The sequence below is a fragment of the Trematomus bernacchii genome, unplaced genomic scaffold (assembly GCF_902827165.1).
Source record: "Trematomus bernacchii unplaced genomic scaffold, fTreBer1.1, whole genome shotgun sequence".
In the NCBI taxonomy this organism is placed as follows: domain Eukaryota; kingdom Metazoa; phylum Chordata; class Actinopteri; order Perciformes; family Nototheniidae; genus Trematomus; species Trematomus bernacchii.
In genome coordinates this window covers 1-12,197 of record NW_022987644.1, presented here as the reverse complement: position 1 = coordinate 12,197, position 12,197 = coordinate 1, and the positions used below count along the sequence as shown (strand labels likewise).

The window sequence follows — 12,197 nt, the reverse complement described above, 5'->3', positions numbered from 1 at the left end:
ACACCCAACCTGAAGACAGTGTCATCAAACCTCAGTCTTGAGTTGGGTTTGACTCAACTTGAAGGTCAGTGTGCTTTGGGATGAGTTGCCAATTGTTGGAGAATTTGGACTCTTGACTTCTTGTCACTGGCCGAAGGGCTAATTTCGTTTATGTCATTTTGGTTGCTATCAAGCTCATTCTTCTGTAATTCTTTAATTAGGTGCATTTTCTGCTTGAAAACAGGTAGTGTGGCCGAGCAGTCTAAGACGCTGGATTAAGTCTCCAGTCTCTCAGGAGGCGTGGGTTCAAATCCCACCACTGCTATTATAAATACAATAATCAAGTGATATTTGGAAACCACACCCAACCTGAAGACAGTGTCATGAAACCTCAGTCTTGAGTTGGGTTTGACTCAACTTGAAGGTCAGTGTGCTTTGGGATGAGTTGCCAATTTTTGGAGAATTTGGACTCTTGACTTCTTGTCACTGGCTGAAGGGCTAATTTCATTTATGTCATTTTGGTTGCTATCAAGCTCATTCTTCTGTAATTCTTTAATTATGTGCATTTTCTGCTTGAAAACAGGTAGTGTGGCCGAGCGGTCTAAGGCGCTGGATTAAGGCTCCAGTCTCTCAGGAGGCGTGGGTTCAAATCCCACCACTGCCATTATATATACAAGAATCAAGTGATATTTGGAAACCACATCCAACCTGAAGACAGTCTAGTAAAACCTCCGTCTTGATTTGGGTGTGACTCAACTTGAAGATCAGTGTGCTTTGGGATGAGTTGCCAATTTTTGGAGAATTTGGACTCTTGACTTCTTGTCACTGGCTGAAGGGCTACTTTCATTTATGTCATTTTGGTTGCTATCAAACTCATTCTTATTTTTTTCTATTAGGTGCATTTTCTCATTGAGAATAGGTAGTGTGGCCGAGCGGTCTAAGGCGCTGGATTAAGGCTCCAGTCTCTCAGGAGGCGTGGGTTCAAATCCCACCACTGCCATTATATATACATTAATCAAGTGATATTTGGAAACCACACCCAACCTGAAGACAGTGTCATCAAACATCAGTCTTGAGTTGGGTGTGAAGACATTTAAAAAAAAACTCAGTCTTGATTTGGGTGTGTCACTGGCTGAAAGGGCTAATTTGATTTATTTCATTTTGGTTGCTATCAAGCTAATTCTTCTACATTTTTTTTATTAGGTGCATTTTCTCAATGAAAACATGTAGTGTGGCCGAGCGGTCTAAGGCGCTGGATTTAGGCTCCAGTCTCTCAGGAGGCGTGGGTTCAAATCCCACCACTGCCATTATATATATATACAATAATCAAGTGATATTTGGAAACCACACCCAACCTGAAGACAGTCTAAAAAACCCTCAGTCTTGATTTGGGTGTGACTCAACTTGAAGGTCAGTGTGCTTTGGGATGAGTTGCCAATTGTTGGAGAATTTGGACTCTTGACTTCTTGTCACTGGCTGAAGGGCTAATTTCATTTATGTCATTTTGGTTGCTATCAAGCTCATTCTTCTGTAATTCTTTAATTAGGTGCATTTTCTGCTTGAAAACAGGTAGTGTGGCCGAGCGGTCTAAGGCGCTGGATTAAGGCTCCAGTCTCTCAGGAGGCGTGGGTTCAAATCCCACCACTGCCATTATATATACAAGAATCAAGTGATATTTGGAAACCACACCCAACCTGAAGACAGTCTAAAAAACCCTCAGTCTTGAGTTGGGTGTGAAGACATTTAAAAAAAACCTCAGTCTTGATTTGGGTGTGTCACTGGCTGAAAGGGCTAATTTGATTTATTTCATTTTGGTTGCTATCAAGCTCATTCTTCTACTTTTTTTTTATTAGGTGCATTTTCTCAATGAAAACAGGTAGTGTGGCCAAGCGGTCTAATGGCGCATTTCCACTACACGGTCGGCCTCGGCCACACTCGGTACGGCTCGGTACGGCTTGGCCACGTTGGGCCTTAACAGGGCCGACTCACTTCATGCTGCGCTTCCATTACAGTTTAGGAACTGGGGTAGTTACTATAGTAACGCAGTGTAGGCGGAGCGACGCTGCATACAACTGCCGTGACGTCATCTTCAATGCGACACAACTGACGAAACACGCAACAATGGAGGATGTGGATACCATCGTTAAGTTGTTTCTGTGTCTGTGGTGTTTTATCACAGCAAGAAGGAAGACTTTGTTTCGAAAAAGGCGGCTTATAGCAAGACGTAATAGAGAAGCAGCTCATGGGAGACTTATGGCAATCGTAGAAAGCGGCAGAGACTACTACGGCACGACTCAACGATACTCGGTAAGCTAACGTTCGCTAACTAGCAATGTGTTTCACGCTCACTATACGACCAAAGTGTTTCAAGTATTTAATTAATTGTAGCTACCACTTTTACGTATTAAAATATGTATGCTTTTGTTTGTGTATTTCAGACGTTAGGTCGCCGCCGCAGACCATGTGTTTGGATGCTCGACCGAGCTACCGAGTGGTGGGGTGTGATTGTTCCGTCTTTCACACACTCAGTGGGTGGAAAACTTTAGGATGTCTGAGGACACATACACCTACCTGTGCAACAAACTGCGGCCAGCGATGGAGAGACAGGACACATCATTCCGCAAGTGTATACCTCTAAAGAAGAGGGTGGCCATCGCACTGTGGAAGCTTGCGACCGGCTCAGAGTACCGAAGCATTGGACATCTTTTCGGGGTGAGCAACACAACTGTGTGCCGGTGTGTGCACGACTTCTGTGCTGCTGCAGAGACTTTGTTAGTGCCGGAACTAATTCGTTCACCAGACCGGGCGAAGTTTGCAGAAATGGCCGACTACACTGAGACGAGGTGGGGGCTCCCACAGTGTGTAGGTGCTATTGATGGATCACACATACCCATCTTGGCACCACAGGAATACCACTGTGACTATTTTAACCGTAAAGGCTGGCACTCCATCATCCTTCAAGGAGTTGTTGATGGTAGGGGACATTTCTGGAATGTGTTTGCAGGAATGCCTGGGAGCATGCATGATGCTCGGGTTTTGAGGCTGTCCTCATTGTGGGAGTTGGCCAGTCGTGGCAACTACTTTCCAGCTTGCACCAGGAACATTGGTGGGGTTAATGCTGGCTACTACATCCTGGGAGACAATGCCTATCCCTTACAAAACTGGCTCATGAAAACGTTCCCTGACAATAGACAGCTGACAGCAGAACATGTGATCTACAACAAGGGCATTTGCAGAGCACGGGTAGTGGTCGAAAACGCATTTGGTAGACTGAAGGGAAGGTGGCGTTGCCTCATGAAAAGGAATGACTGTGATGTGAACCTTGTGAAATCTATGGTGCTGACATGCTGTGCTCTGCATAACCTCTGCGAGAGTCATGGAGAGGCCTACGATGATGAATGGGATGCACCAGCAGCAGCAGCAGAGCCTGGGGTGGCAGTGGCACAAGGTGCAGAGGAGGGGGGCACTGACATAAGAGAGGGTTTGATGCGCTACCTGAATAGCAATTGAAAGATTGTGGGACATTTAAGGGTAGTGACATTTTGTTTTGTGTTTATTATTACTACATTGTGTTCTCTTTCACATACATGTGTTTGTCAAATGATTTAAACCAAAAAATGTTATCAGAATTGACTATTTAGTAAATATTAGAATGTCAAGTACCAGTAAGTACTGCCCCATAATAAGAACATTTGAGCAAATATCAGATCCTGAAAAGAAAATCTCTAAATTAAGCAAATATCCAAGTAAACTAAACAAATACAAATGATCTCTTATCATCCTCTTTCCGTTTTTTTTCCGAAATACCCCCTTCCAGTTTATTTATAAAAGGTAGTCTTCGACTTTAATGTGTCAGTTACCAAAGAATGTTTTAGAGGAGGACCTGAAGCTAGCAAACTATTTCTTGCTTTAAATCTATTCTTCGAATTCCCTTTTTATCTTATGCCCTTTTTCCTAACTGGTGTTTCTTATTGCTTTATAAATTCATGTACAATGTTAGATCCCCAAATGTTATTAGTAGCCTATTTTTATTATTATTTAGAACAAATATAGGCCTATAACTTCAGCCTCAAAATTATGTGCATATGTGCATTTTTTTTTAAACGTTGGACTAAGACACAATTCTCAGTGATTTTGTTCTGCTGATTTAAAGGCCTTTAATGAAACGTGTACATTTCATTTCTGTTTATGATTGGATGACAAAATTGTGTGCGAGTGGCAACCCAGTGACTTTGTTTACATGGTCCCGAAAATCAGTTGGTTAATCAGATTATGGCAGGAAATCAGACGATGCATTTATCAACAAGAGATAAGATGAGAAGTACTTTATTGAATTATAAAAAAGCCATGGCATTGTACAAAATAAAAAAATGTGTTGCAGCATAAAAAGGCAAGATATTGTACAAAATTTAAAAATGTTGCTGCAGCATAAAAAGGCATGGCATTAAAAAAAAAAAAGTAAAAACATGTACAAGACACTACTGTGGCAATTGAGGTTGGTCATCTTTATGAAGAGACGGGCCACGTCTGCTGTCCACAACCTGGCCAAGAGTGCGCAGGAAGGCTAAGTTAAATGCCTGCGTTTGAGCGTTCTCCTCCCTTCTGAAGGCCATTTCCTCCTGCCTTGCCCGGGCAGTATCCTCCATGGTCAGCTGCCAGTGCCGATCCACCTGGGCCAGGTGCCTTACATGGTGCCGTTCCTCCTGTGCCAGGTGCTCGTCTCCTCCTCGTTTCCTCTTGCCTGTATGATGATAAGATAATTATAGCAATAAGAATTAGCAATAACAATGAAAAACACAGGACAGGTACAGGTCACACAATGATTGTGAAAGTGAATTACATTATGTCCAGCCTGTTGATAATGAATATAAATATATGTATATAATAGGATGTCACACAAAATTGTACTAGCTGCTTACTAGCTAGTTACTTGTAACAGAGCACTTCCACACACTGGTATAGCTTATTTTACTTACTGACGATGGATGGATGATCTAAAGTTTAAAAAAAATCACAATTGCAGTCGTTTTGCCATGCCTATTTCTTACCTAGAACACGCTGCGGTGTCGCGATGGCACTCGGCGTTGGTGGTTGAGTTGTCGGGTGTTCGGTTGGGCCTGGTGTCTGGGGTCGAGATGGGGTCCCTTCTGGATTTGACGAGGACGAGGACGGATCACCCATTACTCGGGACTGTTCCTCCTCACTCGAGACAATGGCATCATCTAGAACAGCAACATGACTTGTTAATTCCACAAACTACTGCAGCACAATACTAAATAGCAACAACAACAACTGTAGAAAGAAAAACTGAACGTAAACAATGGCACATGTGGTGGTAGCAAACAATAGCTCTAGCTAATGCTATCTGCCCTAGCTATGTAGCTCTTCGGGGATCCATACAAGCATGGGTTGTAGAACTTAAATGTAAGGATAAAATAGACTTGTTTGTTAGAAGTGAGCTTTATAATAGATAGGGACACAACGTTTTCAAGCAAATAACAGAGCGTTAGCAAAGACTTACCATGCAGAGACTCCAGCAACGCGGTTGCAGAGTCCAAGCCTCCCTCCCTCCCAACGCTGGACGGTCTATGGCCATAAATATCGTCCATGAGGTCGAACCACTTCCAGCTTCTCCTATCCGAACCACTCCGGCCGTTGTGGTCCTTGACGGCTCGATATTCACTCTTCAGCTTTTTCAATTTGTCCCTACACTGCTGGAAAGTCCTTGAGTATCCGCGTACGGACAACAGTGCAGAGACCTCCTGGAAAACCTTTAGGTTCCGGGTTGTGCCGTCGAGCTCACGCTGTATTTTATCATCTGCTATAAGATGGAGGAACGTCGTGACCTCGTCAACGGACCACGGTGTGCTTTTTTTTGCCATTTCTAGCTTCTGTTTTCAAAAATGCTGCAAGCGTCACATTATATGCGACACTAGGGATGATCAACTCGCGCGAGAATTGTGACGATTCTCTCTGACCAATCAGCAGTCCGCCCAGTTGTTGGCCCGCTAGTGTGGCCTCGATAGAACCACAATTTTCTAGGGCCAGAAAAGAGGTGAAAAAGTGGCCCCGCGCCGTACCGCGCCGGAACGAGGCCTAGTGGAAGCACAACCAAAAAAGGGGACGGCACGACACGGCACGCTTAAAGCGAGCTCCGCGCTGCAGTGGAACTGCGCCATTAGGCGCTGGATTTAGGCTCCAGTCTCTCAGGAGGCGTGGGTTCAAATCCCACCACTGCCCTTATATATACATTAATCAAGTGATATTTGGAAACCACACCCAACCTGAAGACAGTATAAAAAACCCTCAGTCTTGATTTGGGTGTGACTCAACTTGAAGGTCAGTGTGCTTTGGGATGAGTTGCCAATTGTTGGAGAATTTGGACTCTTGACTTCTTGTCACTGGCCGAAGGGCTAATTTCATTTATGTCATTTTGGTTGCTATCAAGCTCATTCTTCTGTAATTCTTTAATTAGGTGCATTTTCTCATTGAAAAGAGGTAGTGTGGCCGAGCGGTCTAAGGCGCTGGATTAAGGCTCCAGTCTCTCAGGAGGCGTGGGTTCAAATCCCACCACTGCCATTATATATACAAGAATCAAGTGATATTTGGAAACCACATCCAACCTGAAGACAGTCTAGTAAAACCTCAGTCTTGATTTGGGTGTGACTCAACTTGAAGGTCAGTGTGCTTTGGGATGAGTTGCCAATTGTTGGAGAATTTGGACTCTTGACTTCTTGTCACTGGCTGAAGGGCTAATTTCATTTATGTCATTTTGGTTGCTATCAAGCTCATTCTTCTGTAATTCTTTAATTAGGTGCATTTTCTCATTGAAAACAGGTAGTGTGGCCGAGGGGTCTAAGGCGCTGGATTAAGGCTCCAGTCTCTCAGGAGGCGTGGGTTCAAATCCCACCACTGCCATTATATTTACAATAATCAAGTGATATTTGGAAACCACACCCAACCTGAAGTCAGTCTCAAAAAAAACTCTGTCTTGAGTTGGGTGTGAAGATATTTAAAAATAACACCTCAGTCTTGAGTTGGGTGTGACTCAACTTGAAGGTCAGTGTGCTTTGGGATGAGTTGCCAATTGTTGTAGTATTTGGACTCTTGACTTCTTGTCACTGGCTGAAGGGCTAATTTGACTTATGTAATTGTGGTTGCTATCAAGCTCATTCTTCTGTAATTCTTTAATTAGGTGCATTTTCTGCTTGAAAACAGGTAGTGTGGCCGAGGGGTCTAAGGCGCTGGATTAAGGCTCCAGTCTCTCAGGAGGCGTGGGTTCAAATCCCACCACTGCCATTATATTTACAATAATCAAGTGATATTTGGAAACCACACCCAACCTGAAGTCAGTCTCAAAAAAACTCTGTCTTGAGTTGGGTGTGAAGATATTTAAAAATAACACCTCAGTCTTGAGTTGGGTGTGACTCAACTTGAAGGTCAGTGTGCTTTGGGATGAGTTGCCAATTGTTGTAGTATTTGGACTCTTGACTTCTTGTCACTGGCTGAAGGGCTAATTTGACTTATGTAATTGTGGTTGCTATCAAGCTCATTCTTCTGTAATTGTTTTATTAGATGCATTTTCTCTTTGAAAAAAGGTAGTGTGGCCGAGCGGTCTAAGGCGCTGGATTTAGGCTCCAGTCTCTCAGGAGGCGTGGGTTCAAATCCCACCACTGCCATTATATATACAAGAATCAAGTGATATTTGGAAACCACACCCAACCTGAAGACAGTGTCATCAAACATCAGTCTTGAGTTGGGTGTGACTCAACTTGAAGGTCAGTGTGCTTTGGGATGAGTTGCCAATTGTTGGAGAATTTGGACTCTTGACTTCTTGTCACTGGCTGAAGGGCTAATTTCATTTATGTCATTTTGGTTGCTATCAAGCTCATTCTTCTGTAATTCTTTAATTGGGTGCATTTTCTTCTTGAAAACAGGTAGTGTGGCCGAGCGGTCTAAGGCGCTGGATTTAGGCTCCAGTCTCTCAGGAGGCGTGGGTTCAAATCCCACCACTGCCATTATATATACAAGAATCAAGTGATATTTGGAAACCACACCCAACCTGAAGACAGTCTAAAAAACCCTCAGTCTTGATTTGGGTGTGACTCAACTTGAAGGTCAGTGTTCCTTTCGATGAGTTGCCAATTTTTGGAGAATTTGGACTCTTGACTGCTTGTCACTGGCCGAAGGGCTAATTTCGTTTATGTCATTTTGGTTGCTATCAAGCTCATTCTTCTGTAATTCTTTAATTAGGTGCATTTTCTGCTTGAAAACAGGTAGTGTGGCCGAGCAGTCTAAGGCGCTGGATTAAGGCTCCAGTCTCTCAGGAGGCGTGCGTTCAAATCCCACCACCGCCATTATAAATACATTAATCAAGTGATATTTGGAAACCACATCCAACCTGAAGACAGTCTAGTAAAACCTCCGTCTTGATTTGGGTGTGACTCAACTTGAAGGTCAGTGTGCTTTGGGATGAGTTGCCAATTGTTGGAGAATTTGGACTCTTGACTTCTTGTCACTGGCCGAAGGGCTAATTTGATTTATTTCATTTTGGTTGCTATCAAGCTCATTGTTCTTTTTTTCTATTAGGTGCATTTTCTCATTGAGAAAAGGTAGTGTGGCCGAGTGGTCTAAGGCGCTGGATTTAGGCTCCAGTCTCTCAGGAGGCGTGGGTTCAAATCCCACCACTGCCCTTATATATACAAGAATCAAGTGATATTTGGAAACCACACCCAACCTGAAGACAGTCTCAAAAAACCTCAGTCTTGAGTTGGGTGTGAAGATATTTAAAAATAACACCTCAGTCTTGAGTTGGGTGTGACTCAACTTGAAGGTCAGTGTGCTTTGGGATGAGTTGCCAATTTTTGGAGAATTTGGACTCTTGACTTCTTGTCACTGGCCGAAGGGCTAATTTCATTTATGTCATTTTGGTTGCTATCAAGCTCATCTTCTGTAATTCTTTAATTAGGTGCATTTTCTGCTTGAAAACAGGTAGTGTGTGGCCGAGCGGTCTAAGGCGCTGGATTAAGGCTCCAGTCTCTCAGGAGGCGTGGGTTTCAAATCCCACCACTGCCATTATATATATATACAATAATCAAGTGATATTTGGAAACCACACCCAACCTGAAGACAGTCTAAAAAAACCCTCAGTCTTGATTTGGGTGTGACTCAACTTGAAGGTCTGTGTGCTTTGGGATGAGTTGCCAATTTTTGGAGAATTTGGACTCTTGACTTCTTGTCACTGGCTGAAGGGCTAATTTCATTTATGTCATTTTGGTTGCTATCAAGCTCATTCTTCTGTAATTCTTTAATTATGTGCATTTTCTGCTTGAAAACAGGTAGTGTGGCCGAGCGGTCTAAGGCGCTGGATTAAGGCTCCAGTCTCTCAGGAGGCGTGGGTTCAAATCCCACCACTGCCATTATATATACAAGAATCAAGTGATATTTGGAAACCACATCCAACCTGAAGACAGTCTCGTAAAACCTCAGTCTTGATTTGGGTGTGACTCAACTTGAAGGTCAGTGTGCTTTGGGATGAGTTGCCAATTGTTGGAGAATTTGGACTCTTGACTTCTTGTCACTGGCCGAAGGGCTAATTTTGTTTATGTCATTTTGGTTGCTATCAAGCTCATTCTTCTGTAATTCTTTAATTAGGTGCATTTTCTGCTTGAAAACTGGTAGTGTGGCCGAGCAGTCTAAGGCGCTGGATTAAGGCTCCAGTCTCTCAGGAGGCGTGGGTTCAAATCCCACCACTGCCATTATATATACATTAATCAAGTGATATTTGGAAACCACATCCAACCTGAAGACAGTCTAGTAAAACCTCCGTCTTGATTTGGGTGTGACTCAACTTGAAGATCAGTGTGCTTTGGGATGAGTTGCCAATTGTTGGAGAATTTGGACTCTTGACTTCTTGTCACTGGCTGAAGGGCTAATTTGATTTATGTCATTTTGGTTGCTATCAAGCTCATTCTTCTGTAATTCTTTAATTAGGTGAATTTTCTGCTTGAAAACAGGTAGTGTGGCCGAGCGGTCTAAGGCGCTGGATTAAGGCTCCAGTCTCTCAGGAGGCGTGGGTTCAAATCCTACCACTGCCATTATATATACAAGAATCAAGTGATATTTGGAAACCACATCCAACCTGAAGACAGTCTAAAAAACCCTCAGTCTTGATTTGGGTGTGACTCACTTGAAGGTCAGTGTGCTTTGGGATGAGTTGCCAATTGTTGGAGAATTTGGACTCTTGACTTCTTGTCACTGGCCGAAGGGCTAATTTTGTTTATGTCATTTTGGTTGCTATCAAGCTCATTCTTCTGTAATTCTTTAATTAGGTGCATTTTCTGCTTGAAAACAGGTGGTGTGGCCGAGCGGTCTAAGGCGCTGGATTAAGGCGCTGGATTAAGGCTCCAGTCTCTCAGGAGGCGTGGGTTCAAATCCCACCACTGCCATTATATATACATTAATCAAGTGATATTTGGAAACCACACCCAACCTGAAGACAGTGTCATCAAACATCAGTCTTGAGTTGGGTTTGACTCAACTTGAAGGTCAGTGTGCTTTGGGATGAGTTGCCAATTGTTGGAGAATTTGGACTCTTGACTTCTTGTCACTGGCTGAAGGGCTAATTTCATTTATGTCATTTTGGTTGCTATCAAGCTCATTCTTCTGTAATTCTTTAATGAGGTGCATTTTCTGCTTGAAAACAGGTAGTGTGGCCGAGCGGTCTAAGGCGCTGGATTAAGGCTCCAGTCTCTCAGGAGGCGTGGGTTCAAATCCCACCACTGCCATTGTATATACATTAATCAAGTGATATTTGGAAACCACACCAAACCTGAAGACAGTCTAAAAAACCCTCAGTCTTGAGTTGGGTGTGTCACTGGCTGAAATGGCTAATTTGATTTATTTCATTTTGGTTGCTATCAAGCTCATTCTTCTGTAATTCTTTAATTAGGTGCATTATTCTCTATGAAAACAGGTAGTGTGGCCGAGCGGTCTAAGGCGCTGGATTAAGGCTCCAGTCTCTCAGGAGGTGTGGGTTCAAATCCCACCACTGCCATTATATATACAAGAATCAAGTGATATTTGGAAACCACATCCAACCTGAAGACAGTCTAGTAAAAAACCTCAGTCTTGATTTGGGTGTGACTCAACTTGAAGGTCAGTGTGCTTTGGGATGAGTTGCCAATTTTTGGAGAATTTGGACTCTTGACTTCTTGTCACTGGCTGAAGGGCTAATTTGATTTATTTCATTTTGGTTGCTATCAAGCTCATTCTTCTGTAATTCTTTAATTAGGTGCATTTTCTGCTTGAAAACAGGTATTGTGGCCCGAGCGGTCTAAGGCGCTGGATTAAGGCTCCAGTCTCTCAGGAGGCGTGGGTTCAAATCCCACCACTGCCATTATATATATATATATATACAATAATCAAGTGATATTTGGAAACCACACCCAACCTGAAGACAGTCTCATAAAACCTCAGTCTTGATTTGGGTGTGACTCAACTTGAAGGTCAGTGTGCTTTGGGATGAGTTGAGAATTTGGACTCTTGACTTCTTGTCACTGGCCGAAGGGCTAATTTGATTTATTTCATTTTGGTTGCTATCAAGCTCATTGTTCTTTTTTTCTATTAGGTGCATTTTCTCATTGAGAAAAGGTAGTGTGGCCGAGCGGTCTAAGGCGCTGGATTTAGGCTCCAGTCTCTCAGGAGGCGTGTGTTCAAATCCCACCACTGACATTATATATACAAGAATCAAGTGATATTTGGAAACCACATCCAACCTGAAGACAGTCTCATAAAACCTCAGTCTTGATTTGGGTTTGACTCAACTTGAAGGTCAGTGTGCTTTAGGATGAGTTGCCAATTGTTGGAGAATTTGGACTCTTGACTTCTTGTCACTGGCTGAAGGGCTAATTTGATTTATTTCATTTTGGTTGCTATCAAGCTCATTCTTCTGTAATTCTTTAATTAGGTGCATTTCTGCTTGAAAACAGGTATTGTGGCCGAGCGGTCTAAGGCGCTGGATTAAGGCTCCAGTCTCTCAGGAGGCGTGGGTTTCAAATCCCACCACTGCCATTATATATACAAGAATCAAGTGATATTTGGAAACCACATCCAACCTGAAGACAGTCCATAAAACCTCAGTCTGAGTTGGGTGTGACTCAACTTGAAGATCAGTGTGCTTTGGGATGAGTTGCCAATTTTTGGAGAATTTGGACTCT

The 12,197-nt window shown here is 43.1% G+C and overlaps 17 non-coding genes across 17 annotated transcripts; all 17 read left to right on the top strand.

Moving 5' to 3' along the window:
• Positions 1–561: 561 nt before the first annotated feature.
• On the top strand, positions 562–643 carry trnal-aag. Its single transcript has one exon. It is a non-coding gene; the product is annotated as a tRNA-Leu (tRNA).
• A 254-nt stretch (positions 644–897) lies between these two features.
• On the top strand, positions 898–979 carry trnal-aag. The gene has a single exon. It is a non-coding gene; the product is annotated as a tRNA-Leu (tRNA).
• A 225-nt stretch (positions 980–1,204) lies between these two features.
• Positions 1,205–1,286, top strand: trnal-uag. The gene has a single exon. It is a non-coding gene; the product is annotated as a tRNA-Leu (tRNA).
• A 261-nt stretch (positions 1,287–1,547) lies between these two features.
• On the top strand, positions 1,548–1,629 carry trnal-aag. The gene has a single exon. It is a non-coding gene; the product is annotated as a tRNA-Leu (tRNA).
• A 4,847-nt stretch (positions 1,630–6,476) lies between these two features.
• On the top strand, positions 6,477–6,558 carry trnal-aag. Its single transcript has one exon. It is a non-coding gene; the product is annotated as a tRNA-Leu (tRNA).
• A 257-nt stretch (positions 6,559–6,815) lies between these two features.
• On the top strand, positions 6,816–6,897 carry trnal-aag. The gene has a single exon. It is a non-coding gene; the product is annotated as a tRNA-Leu (tRNA).
• A 299-nt stretch (positions 6,898–7,196) lies between these two features.
• On the top strand, positions 7,197–7,278 carry trnal-aag. The gene has a single exon. It is a non-coding gene; the product is annotated as a tRNA-Leu (tRNA).
• Positions 7,279–7,576: 298 nt separating this feature from the next.
• On the top strand, positions 7,577–7,658 carry trnal-uag. The gene has a single exon. It is a non-coding gene; the product is annotated as a tRNA-Leu (tRNA).
• Positions 7,659–7,915: 257 nt separating this feature from the next.
• trnal-uag lies at positions 7,916–7,997 on the top strand. Its single transcript has one exon. It is a non-coding gene; the product is annotated as a tRNA-Leu (tRNA).
• A 593-nt stretch (positions 7,998–8,590) lies between these two features.
• Positions 8,591–8,672, top strand: trnal-uag. Its single transcript has one exon. It is a non-coding gene; the product is annotated as a tRNA-Leu (tRNA).
• A 644-nt stretch (positions 8,673–9,316) lies between these two features.
• trnal-aag lies at positions 9,317–9,398 on the top strand. The gene has a single exon. It is a non-coding gene; the product is annotated as a tRNA-Leu (tRNA).
• A 257-nt stretch (positions 9,399–9,655) lies between these two features.
• On the top strand, positions 9,656–9,737 carry trnal-aag. The gene has a single exon. It is a non-coding gene; the product is annotated as a tRNA-Leu (tRNA).
• A 257-nt stretch (positions 9,738–9,994) lies between these two features.
• On the top strand, positions 9,995–10,076 carry trnal-aag. The gene has a single exon. It is a non-coding gene; the product is annotated as a tRNA-Leu (tRNA).
• Positions 10,077–10,332: 256 nt separating this feature from the next.
• On the top strand, positions 10,333–10,427 carry trnal-aag. Its single transcript is given in 2 exon segments — positions 10,333–10,370; positions 10,384–10,427. It is a non-coding gene; the product is annotated as a tRNA-Leu (tRNA).
• A 257-nt stretch (positions 10,428–10,684) lies between these two features.
• Positions 10,685–10,766, top strand: trnal-aag. Its single transcript has one exon. It is a non-coding gene; the product is annotated as a tRNA-Leu (tRNA).
• Positions 10,767–10,953: 187 nt separating this feature from the next.
• Positions 10,954–11,035, top strand: trnal-aag. The gene has a single exon. It is a non-coding gene; the product is annotated as a tRNA-Leu (tRNA).
• Positions 11,036–11,630: 595 nt separating this feature from the next.
• Positions 11,631–11,712, top strand: trnal-uag. The gene has a single exon. It is a non-coding gene; the product is annotated as a tRNA-Leu (tRNA).
• The last annotated feature ends 485 nt before the right edge of the window (positions 11,713–12,197 follow it).